The 15,549-nt window shown below is 41.0% G+C and overlaps 1 pseudogene; it reads right to left on the bottom strand.

Annotated features, from left to right (window-relative positions):
- Positions 1-1,134: 1,134 nt before the first annotated feature.
- On the bottom strand, positions 1,135-5,318 carry LOC108695714 (annotated as a pseudogene).
- Between the last annotated feature and the right edge of the window lie 10,231 nt (positions 5,319-15,549).

Genomic DNA, 15,549 nt, shown 5'->3' with positions numbered 1-15,549 from the left:
GAGTGAGACGTCCTTCTAAGATGGTCTAGTCTCCCCTAGAATGGTGTCTAAATCCTCTGCTCATAAATTGGGGGATATATTTAGGCTAGTTCACTCACACGGCTCTGCCCCTGCACAACATTCACGCAAGGCCAAGACTGTGGTTCAGAGTATCATCTAGTCGGACATTTTCTCTCTCTAGGATTTCTGGTCGGGGATCACTAGCAACAACAGCCAGTGATTAAGTAAAATCATTGAGTATGTTCATAATGTCGTCTTTGGTCGGTGAACAACGTTGCATGTAATGCGAGCTGAGTTCTTGTTCCGCCTGCAGCTGTGACTTTAAGAGGGACACCTGTAAGTATATTAGCCCAGATTTCCATCAGCAATGGATCCACAGCCAACCACCATACTCCAATATCATACCTGTATAGTATACTATAGATTTGAGTGGGTCCCTCAGGTACAGTAACTGACAGCAGCCCAGAACTTGGAGGCTTGGTGGCTATAGGGCTTAGCTGGATTTGGGCTGGCATGGCCCTTTGTTGAACTTTGGTTCTTCTAAAGAGGACTTTGTTTCACTTCTGACCCATCACCCTGACAACTAGCCACCATTTCCCATCTAATTTATATCACCCAACTGTTTTTTGCAAGTCTAGCAAGCTTAACCTTGATGTAGAGCCACCTGGGGAAAAAGAAAAACATAAATCTCATGCATTGGCAGCAAAAAACCTGGTGTATTTAAGCCCAGTACCTGGGGCATTGTCACTGACATTACAGTGAGACTACACACTTCCCTTTAGAGATTTCTCCTCTCACTCTCCACCTGAGGGAAGATCATGGGTGAAGTTTCCCAGCCAGAACAAGATTCACAAAGACAGATCAGTTACAAACACTGACTCAGCTGCAGGGTTCAGATTTCCAGTGCACTTTTCTCATTCTCCAGTCTTGTCACTGTCCCTTCTAGGACTGCCGGTGTTTCTTCTTAACTGTCAGGAGCTGCTGCAGGTGTGTGGAACTAGGCAGGTAAGGACATAACAGACAGACCCACTACAAATTGCACTTAGTACCTGCATGGCTACTTGCACTGGCTCTAAGTCTTCTTCATCAGATTCTATAATTTAGACTCAATAAACTAAACCCTCCTGCATTCAATTCTCTGGAATCTTAGGAGGATTTGCCATGATTATTGCCATCATTTAAAAAAAATACCTCTACACGTTCATTCTCGCCTGTCTGGTCCTGTTCTTGGCTTTCAGTTCCCGTACTTTTTCTCTCCAGGCAATCTTCTCTGACTCTGTGTATCTCAATGCCAATTCTGTTCTCTTGAGCCTGTGTTTCAAGTGTTCCTTCCTTTGCTTCACCTCCTCGTTTTCTCTTTGAAGGGTCTCTATCTTCTGATGCAAATCTCCCTGACCTGTTTTCCTCACCCATTCTCTACGATAGGTACCACTTTCTTCTAGCCCTTTATCAACCTCATTCATCAAACTATGTCTTTGTCCCTGTTCCTCCTCCTTTCTCTGGCTTCTTTATCAATATCCAGGTAGTTTCTCTTGTCTTCTCTTATCTCAATGCCCAACTTTGCTGTTCTTAAAGATCCACTCTCTTCCTGTAAATCTTTTTCATCACATATTAATGACTGACCAAGTTTCTCTACATTTTCGATGAGAACTTTATTCTCTGCCTCTCTTCTGAAAATCCCACTCCTCTTTGTTTCCAGAACCAGGGAACCAGGGAAAGTTCTGTTAATTTATTCCTTAATAATTTATTCTGCTTTGTTTCTCCATCTCCATCTCCTTCACTAAAAGGGCACTGGTAGTTATTTCTAGTCTTCCTTTCAGAACTTTTTACTTGCCCTTCCATCTCCTCTACATGGATGTTTTTGTTTATTAGTGTTTCAGAGAAGAAAGAAGATAAATCTGTTTGTCATCCCTTCCTCTTTTAGGGCGGTGACACATTCTAAGATTCGGGGAGATTTAGTTACTGGCGACAAATCGCCTCTTCTTCACAAGGGAACTTTGAGTGCCATCCAGACGACGATTTAGATTCTAGCCAGCAGAAGGCTTTTCGGGGAGATTAGTCGTCCAAAGAAGAGACGATTTGTCGCCGGGCGACTAAATCTCCCCAAATCTTAGGCTAGTGACACACGTGAAGATCCAGGGAGATTCAGTCGCCCAGCAACAAATCGCTTCTTCTTCGGGCAACTAATCTCCCCAAAAAGCCTTCCCACCGGCTAGAATCGAAATCACGGGCAGGATGGCACTAGGAGCGCTACGCTTTCCGAAGTCGCACAAAGATTCCTCGTGAGCATTTCCCTCTTCTCCTTCTCTTTGAGGGTTCTTCCAAACAGCTAAACTCTCTGATATTACTTCTCAGATATTCCTTCAAGTATAGCCTGGGAAAGATCTGTTATTAGATTATGAAAAATCTGCCTCTCATCTCTTACTTTCTCTGCACTGTCTGTCAAGGCATTTTTTTAAACCATTTCTAGTCTCCCTTTCAGTGCATGTACCTCTATTTCTCTCTCCTCCTGTTGTACATCTTTGTTCATTAGAAAAGCTTACCCTCTGTTTAAGAGAACTTATCTCCCGCACTTTGTCTCCTCTCATCCTCTGCATGCTTTTCCTTATCTCTCAAGGCAAGTTCACATGCTATTTTCTTTTTCAAAGCTTTTATCTCATCTACCGACTCCAACTCTTTTAGGGTAGGGACACACTGGGCGATTTGGGGAGTTTTAGTCGCCTGGCGACTAATCGCCGCGACTTTTCTCCCCGAATGCCTCCCCTCGCTCTGCGCCTGGCTAAAATGAAAAATCGCCTGCGCTAATCACACGCGGCGATTCGTTTTCCGAAGTCGCCCGAAGTTTCCTCGTGAGGGTGTGTCCCTACCCTTACATCTCTTATTATGAGAGCCACTGAGAGCTCTGATAACCTTAACTTTTAGTTCACTGGTGTCTTTTTCTTTTTTTTGTTTCATGTGTTGTGTTTCAATTTCATTCTCTGTCGATGTCTGAGAAAGTTCCTTTAACCTCTCTTGTAGGATCTTGATGTCATTTTTTCTGTGCTCCTCAGTTTGGGTGAGTTATGACACTCTTTGTATTTAATTCCTATTCTCCCTCTGAAGTTCACTATTGCTTTTATACACTTTCTTTCTTTTCTATATGCGGGGTAAGGGGATCTAATTGCTCTGTAAGAAGTTTGCTGTCTCTTTTAGCCTGTCTCTCCATGAGTTCTATTTATTTTTCCTTCTCACTTCAAGCCTAGGAAAGCTCTGAAATTCTATCCAAAAGAAACCCCAGTTCTATCTTTTTTCTCTCAGCTGATTGTCTTTGGGAATCCCACTTATCAAACACGTGTTACACCAAATCCTTCTCCCTCTGGAAACTCTCTTGCAGTATCTTGATGTCTCTGTCTCGTTCCTGTACAATTAACATATGCTGAACTAGCATACTCTCTTTTTGTCTATGGCATTCCTGCACAACCTTCAGCAATGATCAGTGGCGTAACTAGATGTTGCTGGGCCCCACAGCAAATTAATTTTAGGGCCCCCAACATATCCAGTGTTTGTCCTGTTTTTCCAATATATGTTCAAATTGCTCATCAATGAGAACTCATGGGGCCCCCTGTACCTCCTGGGCCCCCCTGCAGCCGCAGGGTCTGCTTCCTCTGTAGTTACGCCCCTGGCAATGATGTAAATTTAGTGACTTTCTCCACTAAAGTTTCGCCCTTGTTCTCCAGAATTAGAAATGCTTCTTCTTTTTCTTTCTGCAGAGTCCAAATGGTCTCTTTGTGTAATCGTATCTCATTCTCTCTCTCTGACAACTTCTTATTTTAGGACTCCAGAAAAGCAAGGGTAGCTTCTTTTGCCTCCTGGCAACTTTGTAGAGCTTCTTTCAGTGTTGCCACTTCCTTATTTCTGTCTTCAATGGTCTGGCTTTGGATATCTACTGTGCAAAGTGCTGTCTCTCTTTCCTGAGCTGCCTCTTCTAAATGACTGATCTCTTTGTCTCTTTCCTCTAGAGCTAGAATCTGGTCCTGCAATAAGTTAAAAACACTTGTTTTTTTCCAGCTCACACCCCATCAACCTCTGTTTTAATGTCTGGAGTAAGATGTCTTCCCCTTGTGCTATGATGGTTTGAGACTCTAACTCAGGAGTGCTCATACTTTACTAATGCAATGTCTATTTTTTCTGATGTTGTCCCATTATGATCTACATCCATAAAAGCATTGTTAGCTTTCTGTTCCATGGAAAATATTACTTACTGTACATATTATATTGATTTATAAGAACATGTATATTGCTATAGTTAGCCAACAACTATTTCTTATGTAACCTTAACATAAAAAATATCTGAAAGAAAAGAATGATTTAGACAAGCTGTTTGTTGACAGTGTCTTGAGATCTACTGATCACCAGTAAAGGTCTACTGTTAGATCCCCATCTACCTTTTGGGCACCCCAGCATCTAACCCCTTCAAGGCATTCTCCATTTTAAACTGATGCTCTTTCATTCGACTGCTCTCTCGCACTCTCGGATATGCTCTGCTATGATGACCATTTGGAAATCTATTTCACAGGTGATCTTTTTATAACACTCTAAAGCAGTGACAGCAGCTTCATTTTCTTGTTGGTCCTTCTGAATATTTTCTTTCAAAGACCTAATTTCACGCTCTCTCTCATGTACGGTCAGGGTTAGATGTGCTAGAGAAGTTAAAGCAGTCTCTTTTTCCTCAATGAAACTTGGACAGTCTCTCTCAGCTCTATAATTTGCCTTTTCTTCTCCTCTATAGTGTGAGGATTGTCAGGTCAGAGCACTTTCTTTTTCTTCCTGGCAGCATCTTTTGGCCCGTTTTTAGATCTCAATTTCATGGTCCAGCTCTTGTTTCATTAGAGTCTGGTACAGAGCAGTCTCTTCTCAGTTTGGCTGAGATCTAACACCTCTTTCTCAAGCAGTTTGATTTGCAGCTGAAGATTCACAGTTACTTTTTGCTCTTTCAGCATTTTCTGAACTTCCCTTCCTCTCTCTCTGCTTGTCTCTCAGTGGCTTTTCTTAGGGACCTTTCTTCATCCAGATTATCTGACATAATCTCTAATTAATTCTGCAATGCGATTTACTTAGGCAAGAACGATGCTCCGGTAACCATCTCCCCAAACTGCAGGTCATTGCACCTATAATCTATAAATAAATGGTTCATCAGTGCAGAAAATCATTTCTGGTGAGCAAATGTAAAGATGGTGACACCAGATTGTAGCAGAAAATGGTGTGATAACAAAACAACAACTTACTGTTTTGCACATATAAAACCACTGAGAAGCACGGTCACCATTTATTCTCACCATATGATGTGATCATTACATTGAAACGGCAGAGCATTAAATGATTAAATTCACGCCATTAAGTGCAAAGTGTAAACCTTTTAACCTGCTGCCAATCTCTGTATCTACACTTCACCCTGATATTGGGTAATGAGCTACTTTATTCATTAACAAATGAATTTAAAATGGTTTCACTGGGAAAAGTGTACCTTTTGCAAAGTCCTGCCACTTTTGTAGGATTCTACAAAAGGTAAACATCCCCTTTAAGTCTGCTCTTCAGCCACAAATACTCAGAACTTTTTGCTATTAAAAAACAAACGCATCAGTTAATAGTGCTGCTCCAGCAGAATTCTGCACTGAAATCCATTTCTCAAAAGAGCAAACAGATTTTTTTATATTTCATTTTGAAATCTGACATTGGGCTAGACATATTGTCAGTTTCTCAGCTGCCCCCAGTCATGTGACTTGTGCTCTGATAAACTTCAGTCACTCTTTACTGCTGTACTGCAAATTGGAGTGATATCACCCCCTCCCTTCCCCCCCCCAGCAGCCTAACAACCTAACAATGGGAAGGTAACCAGATAGCAGCTCTCTAACATAAGATAACAGCTGCCTGGTAGATCTAAGAACAACACTCAATAGTAAAATCCAGGTCCCACTGAGACACATTCAGTTACATTGAGTAGGAGAAACAACAGCCTGCCAGAAAGCAGTTCCATCCTAAAGTGCTGGCTCTTTCTGAAATCACATGACCAGGCAAAATGACCTGAGATGCACCTACACACCAATATTACAACTAAATACACTTGTTGGTTCAGGAATGAAATGTTATATTGTAGAGTGAATTATTTGCAGTGTAAACAGTGTCATTTAGAAATAAAAACCATAAATATCATAAGATTTTTTCTTGTTATAGTTGGGTTTTATTTATTATTTATCTGTAGCTACTTTATTACAGCACAGTCTCTTCTCTTATTAACAACCTGCATGGTCTGTATTAATACTTTCATTTGCATTGCATTCGGCCATACAGATTTTCCTATTTTCTGGTATTTATTTTGCACGGACAAATTTCCGCAGCGCTTTACAGAGATTATAAATCATTTGCATCAGTCCCTTCCAGTGCAATATAAGGTCCCTACCACATTCACGTATATCAAGGTCTCTTTTATTAGGAAATAATTTTGGCGAGTGAGAGGAAACCACATTACCAGGAGGAAACACACAGACAGGGGGAGCAAATAAAAACTCTGGGCTGATGGTGGAATCGAACTCAGGACCCGCAGATTGCTACTCCCTGCTGCTTCTCCCACCACCCCGTGTGCATTTTTTGGGGCTAAAAATGGCATGGCAATAGATTGGCAATAAACATCAGAGAAAAAAAACACTGCAAATAACTTTACGGTTTGATTAATGGAAATAAACGATGAAAGCAATTGCGCTATCAAAAGGAAAATAACACACTGTGCAAGATCTCAGATCCAATGTTGCCCTCTGGTGTACAAACATAGGAAATAAGGCAAGTAAATCCCCCAAATACTAACGATGTGAATAATCAGCAGGAGGGTCTAGTGCAGTTGTGTGTGGGCAATGCTGGGCTCAAGATCTACTGGTGGATCTTAATGAAAATATCAACCCAAAAAATGTTTTTTTGCCTAATAAAATAAAACACAATTCTAAGTAACTTTGCATTATATATTCATTACAATTTTTCTACGGTTTTAAAGTTTTTTGTATATGTTATGTTAACAGCAATGGTTGCCTTTCCCCGTCTATTCTCTGCACTGGTGGTTCAGACTGTTGATACAATGTAAGACAAGGCAGCTGATGAACAGACCTGTCTTTGCTAGGAAGTAAAACTTTTGCAACATTGTTTAAAACCTAACAACCAGGGGTTGAGCCAATGCTGCTTTCAATGGCAATTGTTTTGACGAATAACTTTAAAAGCACAGGAAATGTTTAATAAAATGTAAAAGTTGCTTAGAATTATGTTTTTTTTTTATTTTGGGGTTGCACTTAAAAGGAGAAGGAAAGGTGTTTTTACTTGGGGGTGCCAAAAGTTAGGCACCCCCCAGTGATTGTATATACTCACCTGACACCTCAGGCCGGTGCTCCTACCAGGAGAAAACTACACTGGCCGAATACCGAACCGACTCCGAACCCTAATTTGCATATGCAAATTAAGGATGGGAAGGGAAAAACATTTTTTATTTCCTTATTTTTAGTGATGGGCGAATTTGCGCCGTTTCGCGAAATTCACGAAATGGTGAAATATAATCGCGAAACGGCGCTGGCATCTACGTTTTTATGTCCGCCGACATTTTTTTTTGATGCAGGAGAATTTTTGTCTGCAAATTTTTGTGCCCGTTCCGTGAATTTATTCGCCAGCGGCGAATCACGCAAATTCGCCACAAATTTGCACCTGGAGAATAAATTCGCCCATCACTACTTGTTTTGTGACAAAAATTCATGCAATTTCCCTCCCCGCCCCTAATTTGCATACGCAAATTAGGATTTAGATTCAGTTCGGCCGGACAGAAGGATTTGGCTGAATCCGAATCTTGCTGAAAAAGGCCGAATCCTGGCCGAATCCCGAACCGAATCCTGGATTCGGTGCATCCCTAGTAATAACCTGGGGGGGGTGCCTAACTTTTGCCAGCTAATAAGTGCCTTTCCTTCTCCTTTAATGTACATTCTTGGCACCTCTGTTGTACAATGCGGTTTCCTTATGGCCCAACTTTCCATTCATGAGAAATGGGAAATTGAAACAGAGTGCGCCTGAGATAAAGCTGAGGTTAGCAGAACATAGTGTTTAGCCAGTTAAAAATATACCCAAAAAACACTTTCAGATTTTTGGGTTGAAAGCACCAGAACAGGCACTTTTCCATTCAAATCGATTTGAGGTGGCAGTAGACTGAAGAATGACCAGTTTCCTCAGATCTGGGCTGTCCCAAATGTTCACATTTTGGTGTAAAGCAGAAAGGCATAAGCTGGGCTGGTAGTCAGTGTATAGTTTGGTATAGTCTATTTGGGCCTCTAGTCGGGACTCCATTGATTTTGCTTCCTGTTCCTGATGTATCAACTGTAACATCTTGCTTTTTTATCCTGCTCTAGTGTTGTGATCTTAGGGATCATTCCGCTCATCCATGGTCTCCACTTGAGACCTTATTGACCTTTATTCTTCTGCTGTTGTCCCTGGTTGTGTAGGCATTGACCTAATGTCCTCTTTTGCTGCCTCAAGTTCAGACCCAATGCTAAAGACTTCTTTTTGTGATATCTCTTTCTGTGATCTCAACAACATAGCTTCTTCTTGAACAGCCTCTAACTGCGATCTTTCTGATCTGACTTCTTCTTCCAATGCCTCAACATGCGATTGTACCAGAACAACGTCATTTTCTCATCTAATCTGATCTAATTGAGACCTTATTGACTCTAATGTTTGTCCTGATGTCTCAAGCAGTAGACTGCTGGTAACAATTTCCTGTTTAAGTGATTCATTTAAAGACTTCATTAACTCCATTTCTTGTCTGGATTCTGTGTGGTGTGACTCCATTCCCTGCTCTGCTGGGGTTTTGGTCTTGATCAGTTTCCTCAGATCTGGGCTGTCCCAAATGTTCACATTTTGGTGTAAAGCAGAAAGGCATAAGCTGGGCTGGTAGTCAGTGTATAGTTTGATATAGTCTATTTGGGCCTCTAGTCGGGACTCCATTGATTTTGCTTCCTGTTCCTGATGTATCAACTGCAACATCATGCTTCTAGTGTTGTGATCTTCAAGTTTTGGTCTTGATCTTGGTCAGCTGATCTAACTCCATGGTCCCAGGTCAATAGATGATATGCCGGTGTTCTCAGTGTTTGTGATGGTAAAACTGGCAATCCTTGGATCTTAAATGATTTTAGGGATGAGCAACAAGAATGTGTGAGGCACAGGCTGACCAATGGTGGAAAGAAAAATCAGTACTAAAAAGGTGAACTTCACTCCAACTCTTCTCAGAGTCTAGGCACTGTAAAAGTAATGTTTCTACTCTAAACCTGTAAAACTGTAACCTTTGGCCAAACAATACCACACACTAAGGTGAAATCTTTAAGTGTCTTTATCGAGTAAAATCGTATTGATGCCGAATTTGAAGTCCTGAGCCAGTCAAATACCAGATCGTAAAATCAATGCAAAAAAATGAGCATAGACTATGGTCAGTCTAGTAGTTATATGTTCCTAGGCCTAGTAGTTATATGTTCTACTGTCAAAAAGTGGAAAAGCATGTGTGTCCCCCCCCCCAATACAGGAGGTCAAAATCAGGATATTGTGGGTAGTAAAATAAAAAGAATCTTACAGCATTGACCCCATAATTAAAGAAATAAATAAAGAAAGCACCTGGAATATCTGGCTATTCTTATGACAAAAATCACAGTAGGTTATGGTGCAAACTCAAGAGTCCTACACTCAACTTTCATCTGATTCACCAAGAATTCCACTACTTCACCAAACATCTCACACGGACTACGTTTTATCTGCAACTTACTGACGTGTGAAATGTATGGTGAAACTGTGGAATTCTTAATGAATCAGATGAAAGTTGAGTGTAGGACTGGCCAGACCAAGGATGACTGTGACGTAGTTGGCCAACGTAAATATATTGCAATATATGGACAAACAATCCCTGTTTTGTTTAAAGGGTAAGGCATTATTTAGTAGCTTAAATTGTATCTATGTCCTTAATATATTCATAATGAGTTGAGTGCAGAGCTATGTATCTTACAGCAGCCCCTCATAGATTGCCGGTATTTTCTCAGTGGTTTTATTTGAGAATTTTCAAGTTGAGTAAGTAAATCCATTCAAGTGAAGCCTATGGAAATGTCACACTGTGAGGTGAGAAATGACCTAAGAGAAAAACATACTCAGCATTTCTCACCAGTGAGATCAGATGGGAAAAACTGATGATATTTTTTGATATTTGATAAATCTGCCCCTAAGTGTTCCTATATCTATAAAGGACAAAAAACTCATTGAAGCAGGACACTGCAGTCATTAGATACAGACTACCTTCCCCTTGTTTATTGTAATAAATAACCCTCTTGATTGCGTTTAGTTTTAGGCCATTTCTCAGAAGTAAAGATGGTTTTTGCTATGAGACATTTGAAAATCTGCTTCCCTTCCTTCCTATATTTCTAGACTTGCTCAACGGCTTTAGCAAAACCAATGTCATCATCACGTTTCAGCAAAAAGTCTTTTTCAACATCATTGTAGAGCTATTGCAAGCCTCTATTTCCCAACTCCTACTGTAGCAGGTAGTCTCTAATATACACAGCCAGACAATAATGAAGATTTAGAGAGGCTTAAGGTGGCCATTCACGATAAGATCCGCTCGTCTGGCAAGATCTTAACCCAATATGCCCACCAAAGGCAGGGTGATATCCGATTAATCCGATCATTCTGCCCTAGGACCAAACCATTGGATTGCAATGAAGGAAATGGGTGACTACTGGCAGGGCCGGCCTTAGACCTATTGGACCAATTGGGCCCAATAGGGCCCCGCACCTCTGGGGGCCCTGCAGATAATATTTCCCTCAGCACATGATGGTGCCTGGCCTGCCCCCAACTTTGAGAGTCCAGCCCATCCCCAAATCCATAGGTCCAGCCCACCCCCAACTCTGATAAGCCAGCCTATCCCCCAACTCCATAGGTCTAGCCTGCCCCCAACTCTCATAGGCCCAGCTTTCCTCCAACCTTGATAGGCCCTGCCTGCCCCCAATCCAACCAAGCCTGCTCCCAAGCTGAATCGGCCCAGCCCCAAACTAATTGGCCCAGTCCACTCTCCTATTTCCTCCCTCTCTCTCTTACCCTGTGTGCCCCTATTATGTTACCTTGTCTGCCCCTTTCCTTTCTATTTTGTGCCTGTATGCCCTTATTTTCCTAAATACTTGGTGTGTCATTAGCCAGCAACACTTTGTCTAGGGGCCCCGCCAACATGGTCCCAATTGGGCCCCACATTTGATAGGATCAGCCCTGACTACTGGATGAGGACAGCATCAATTAGCCTATTCAGCCCTCCATCACCACAATAATCGAACCTGCCCGATATCTGCCTGATTTTTGGCCTGATATTGATCGGGGAAATCCATTGGAACCACCCTTAGTCTGCCCAAACCCTGATTCTGGAATTTCATCTAGCAGAATACACACAGTACATTTGACATCTACGAGATTCTCTGATCCACATTCTCTGACAAATACAAGAAGGTAGCGAATCATGGAGGCAGGAATCCACTGAATCCAAAGCTGAACCCTAAAACCCATTAGGGAGGCACCAATATGCTTGTAATCAGTTGAATGGAGACTGTACATGGCACCCTCCCTTCTTGTACTAAGCACATATCATATAGTTGCCATTATGTACAGTATGCTCCAATTCTAGACTAAAACTACTGCAACTTCATTTTGTTCAGAGGTTCTGCAGATAATTTATCCCAGTTCCCCATGACAAATTTGGCAGGAATCAAGGATTTCTGTAGTGCCGGTGTGTTTGTGATATGAAACGCTTAAGGCTGTATATATATATATATATATATATTTTTTTTTTTTAAATATAATAAATTGATACTAGGGGGCCGATTCACCAAGGGTCGAATATCGAGGGTTAATTAACCCTCGATATTCGACTGGGAATTAAAATCCTTCGACTTTGAATATCGAAGTCGAAGGATTTTAGCGCAAATAGTTCGATCGAACGATCGAAGGAATAATCCTTCGATCGAACCATTAAATCCTTCGAATCGAACGATTCGAAGGATTTTAATCCAACGATTGAAGGATTATCCTTCGACCAAAAAAATTTAGCCAAGCCTATGGGGACCTTCATTGACTTCGGTAGCTTTTAGATGGCTAACTAGGAGGGTCGAAGTTTTTTCTTAAAGAGACAGTACTTCGACTATCGAATAGTCGAATAGTCGAACGATTTCTAGTTCGAATCCTTCGATTCGAAGTCGAAGTTGTAGTCGAAGGTCGAAGTAGCCCATTCGATGGTCGAAGTAGCCCAAAAAACACTTCGAAATTCGACGTTTTTTTACTTCGAATCCTTCACTCGAAGATAGTGAATCGGCCCCTAATTGTTCTTATTCTCCTGCTGGAAGATTGCCTTAGTTTGAGTGCCTGCTCTACTGTTTCCTGGTTTGATTCGCTCCCCTTGCTGGGCCTGGGCCTCTTCCTGATTGTGGTGAGTTACTACCTGATTTGGGACCCACAATTTATTTATTTATATATCTTCAGAGGGCAGAACAGTCATATTTAATATTACACTTACTTTCATTTGCAGTTTTGAGTTCTCGAAAAATGGAGCTGAAACATCGCTCAATAGTCCAGATGAGCAGAAGGCGAGAGTGCGCTCCTTTATTATGGCTGTTAAAACGATACAGAGCGGAGAAATGTACAGTCAGGCATGTCTGATAATTCTGAATACCCAGGGCCTCAGACAGCAGTGAACGGCCAGTTACAAGGGGTGGCAAAAAGCTGCCTCCTGTAACTTTAAAAGCCGAATTTCCGGTTTTTAAACCGGAAATTCGGATCTGCTAGTGCAGAAAGCACAGTACGCACTCATTGCACTAGGATACCGCCCCTTTTGACCCACTCCGACGCTAAACTTTTAAGCGTGGATCGGGAGAGAAGAGTGGCATTGGGGTCGCTGCATCAGGCCCACGGATCGCCCCTGTGCATACCTCCCATCTGTCCTTTTTTTCGCAGGAAAGTTCAGTTTTTTTTACAGCTGAACCCGCAGTCCTGGATTGTTAATGAAATGTCCCGTCTTTCTCTTTGATCTCCTGCACTGAACAGCCAGAAAAAGATACAGAGGTTCTAACTTAATTGGCTTTTGGCCCAGAATAAGAGGCAGGTGCACTTAGATACATTTGTAACAATTTGAGATAAGCAAAGAAACAATTGTAACAATTTAAGATACACAGGTCTCTGGGAAACTGTGACTTGCAGCTTAAAGGGCAATTCACCTTCATTAGCAAAACTGTAATAACACATAAAAAAAAACTTTCATAACCAGCCAAATTTTGGATAAAGAACATGTAATCAGGGGGTGTAGCCACAGAAAATGGGTGTGGTCAAAAACCTTTTGTCCCTCTTTCTATTGCCAAAATGTTGGGATGTATGAAAACATAATAGATAGGAATCAGACATTCACGTTACATTTGGGCTAGGGATTTCGGAGCTGGCTGAATTTGAGTAAGAAAATGTTGAACCTAATACATCTGATGTACTGTAATAATTATTCTTATTCTTAGAGCACCTTCACGCAAGTGATTTTGGATCAGTAATTAGGTAGATGGCACTAACAATACCCTAAGGGGCCCATTTACTTAATTCGAGTGAAGGAATAAAGGAAAAATAGTTCGAATTTCGAATGTTTTTTTTGGCTACTTCGACCATCGATGGGCTTCTTCGACCTTCGACTTTTACCTTCGACTCGAACGAGTCGAACTAAAAATCGTTCGACTATTCGACCATTCGATAGTCGAATTACTTTCTCTTTACAAAATACTTCGACCCCCTAGTTCCCCACCTAAAACCTACTGAGGCCAATGTTAGCCTATGGGGAAGGTCCCCATAGGCTTTCTAACAATTTTCTGATCGAAGGATTCGATGGATTACCCTTCGATCGAACGATTATTCCTTCAATCATTCGATTGAACGAATTGCGCTAAATCCTTCGACTTCGATATTCGAAGGATTTCAATTTGGCAGTCGAATATTGAGGGTTAATTAACCCTCGATATTTGACCCTAGGTAAATTTGCCCATCAGTGTGTATTTAGACATGACAAGTCTCAGTTAAAGCAGCGGGATGCATCTTCCATACCACATGACTAAAGTTGCCAATATTAATCACAACCATTTACTACAGAGACAGACAATAAGATACAGAGAGAGACAATAATATAATAATAATATACATTAATAATTTATTACAAGCAGAATAAGAAAAGGATCAGAGGTCCCTGCTCACATGATCTTATAAGCCAAGCTTCAAAATGATCAAAATATTATTATTGGGTCTGTCTGGGTCCTGTAACCAATAGCAACCAGTCATCAGTCTGTTTTTACTTATCTGGTACAGACTCTAGACAATAAAACCAAACTTCTGATTGGCTAGTTTAGCAGTGGCAATTTAGGCAACATAGGTAGGGGAGTAACTACAGAGGAAGCAGACACAGAGGGGCCCAGGAGATATAGGGGCCCCATGAAGCCCCAATTTATATAGAATTTCAATAAATATTGGTAAAACAAGTCAACCTCTAGACATTTTGGGGGCTTGAAAAATAATTTGCTGTGGGGCCCAATAATATCTAGTTACACCACTGAGCTTGTGGCGCCCAGATAATAATACCTGTATGGCATGAATGAACCAGAACCAGGACAATACATACAGTATAAGTACAATATATATAGTGAATAAAGTACCCCCTCTTGTAAATTATAAGGATATTATAAGTTAACGAGGAGTTTCATGACCATATAAAAGTACAAGGCCGAAGGCCAAGTGCTTTTGTACAGGTCATAGAACTCCCAGGTAACTTCTAATATCCTTATAATTTACAAGAGGGGGTACTTTATTTATTATAATACACAAGTTTCAGTGAGTCATGTGACAGAAATGACATCAGAACTCACCGTTTATAACTGATGACATCAGAACTCACCGTTTATAAAGATATAATTTACAGGATATTCATGGCTCTTGTGTATTATATAGTGAATAAAGTACCCCCTTTTGTAAAATATAGGGATATTATAAGTTACCGAGGAGTTTCATGACCATATAAAAACACGAGGCCGAAGGCCGAGTGTTTTTATACAGGTCATGGAACTCCGAGGTAACTTCTAATATCCTCATATTTTACAACTGGGGGTACTTTATTTATTATAATACACAAATTTCAATGAGTCATGTGACAGAAATGACATCAGAACTCACCGTTTATAACTGATGACATCAGAACTCACCGTTTATAAGGATATAATTTACAGGATATTCATGGCTTTTGTGTATTATATACAATATATACAATTTTAATAGGAGCTGGTCCTGTATTGCTGACCTGTTCAAATCAATGGGCACAAGGCCTGTTGATCTTTATTGCTATTTATATGGGGTAATAAGCATAACATGCATTGCAAGGTGTTGCAGGGAAATCTGAATAACGCTTATTGCAGCGTGTTACTGTATTTTGTGTTGCAATAAGTTTAAAGCTTGCTGCAC

The sequence above is a fragment of the Xenopus laevis genome, chromosome 7L (assembly GCF_017654675.1).
Source record: "Xenopus laevis strain J_2021 chromosome 7L, Xenopus_laevis_v10.1, whole genome shotgun sequence".
NCBI lineage: Eukaryota > Metazoa > Chordata > Amphibia > Anura > Pipidae > Xenopus > Xenopus laevis.
Note: the sequence above shows the minus strand (reverse complement) of the source record. Positions and strands in the feature narration are given on the sequence as shown.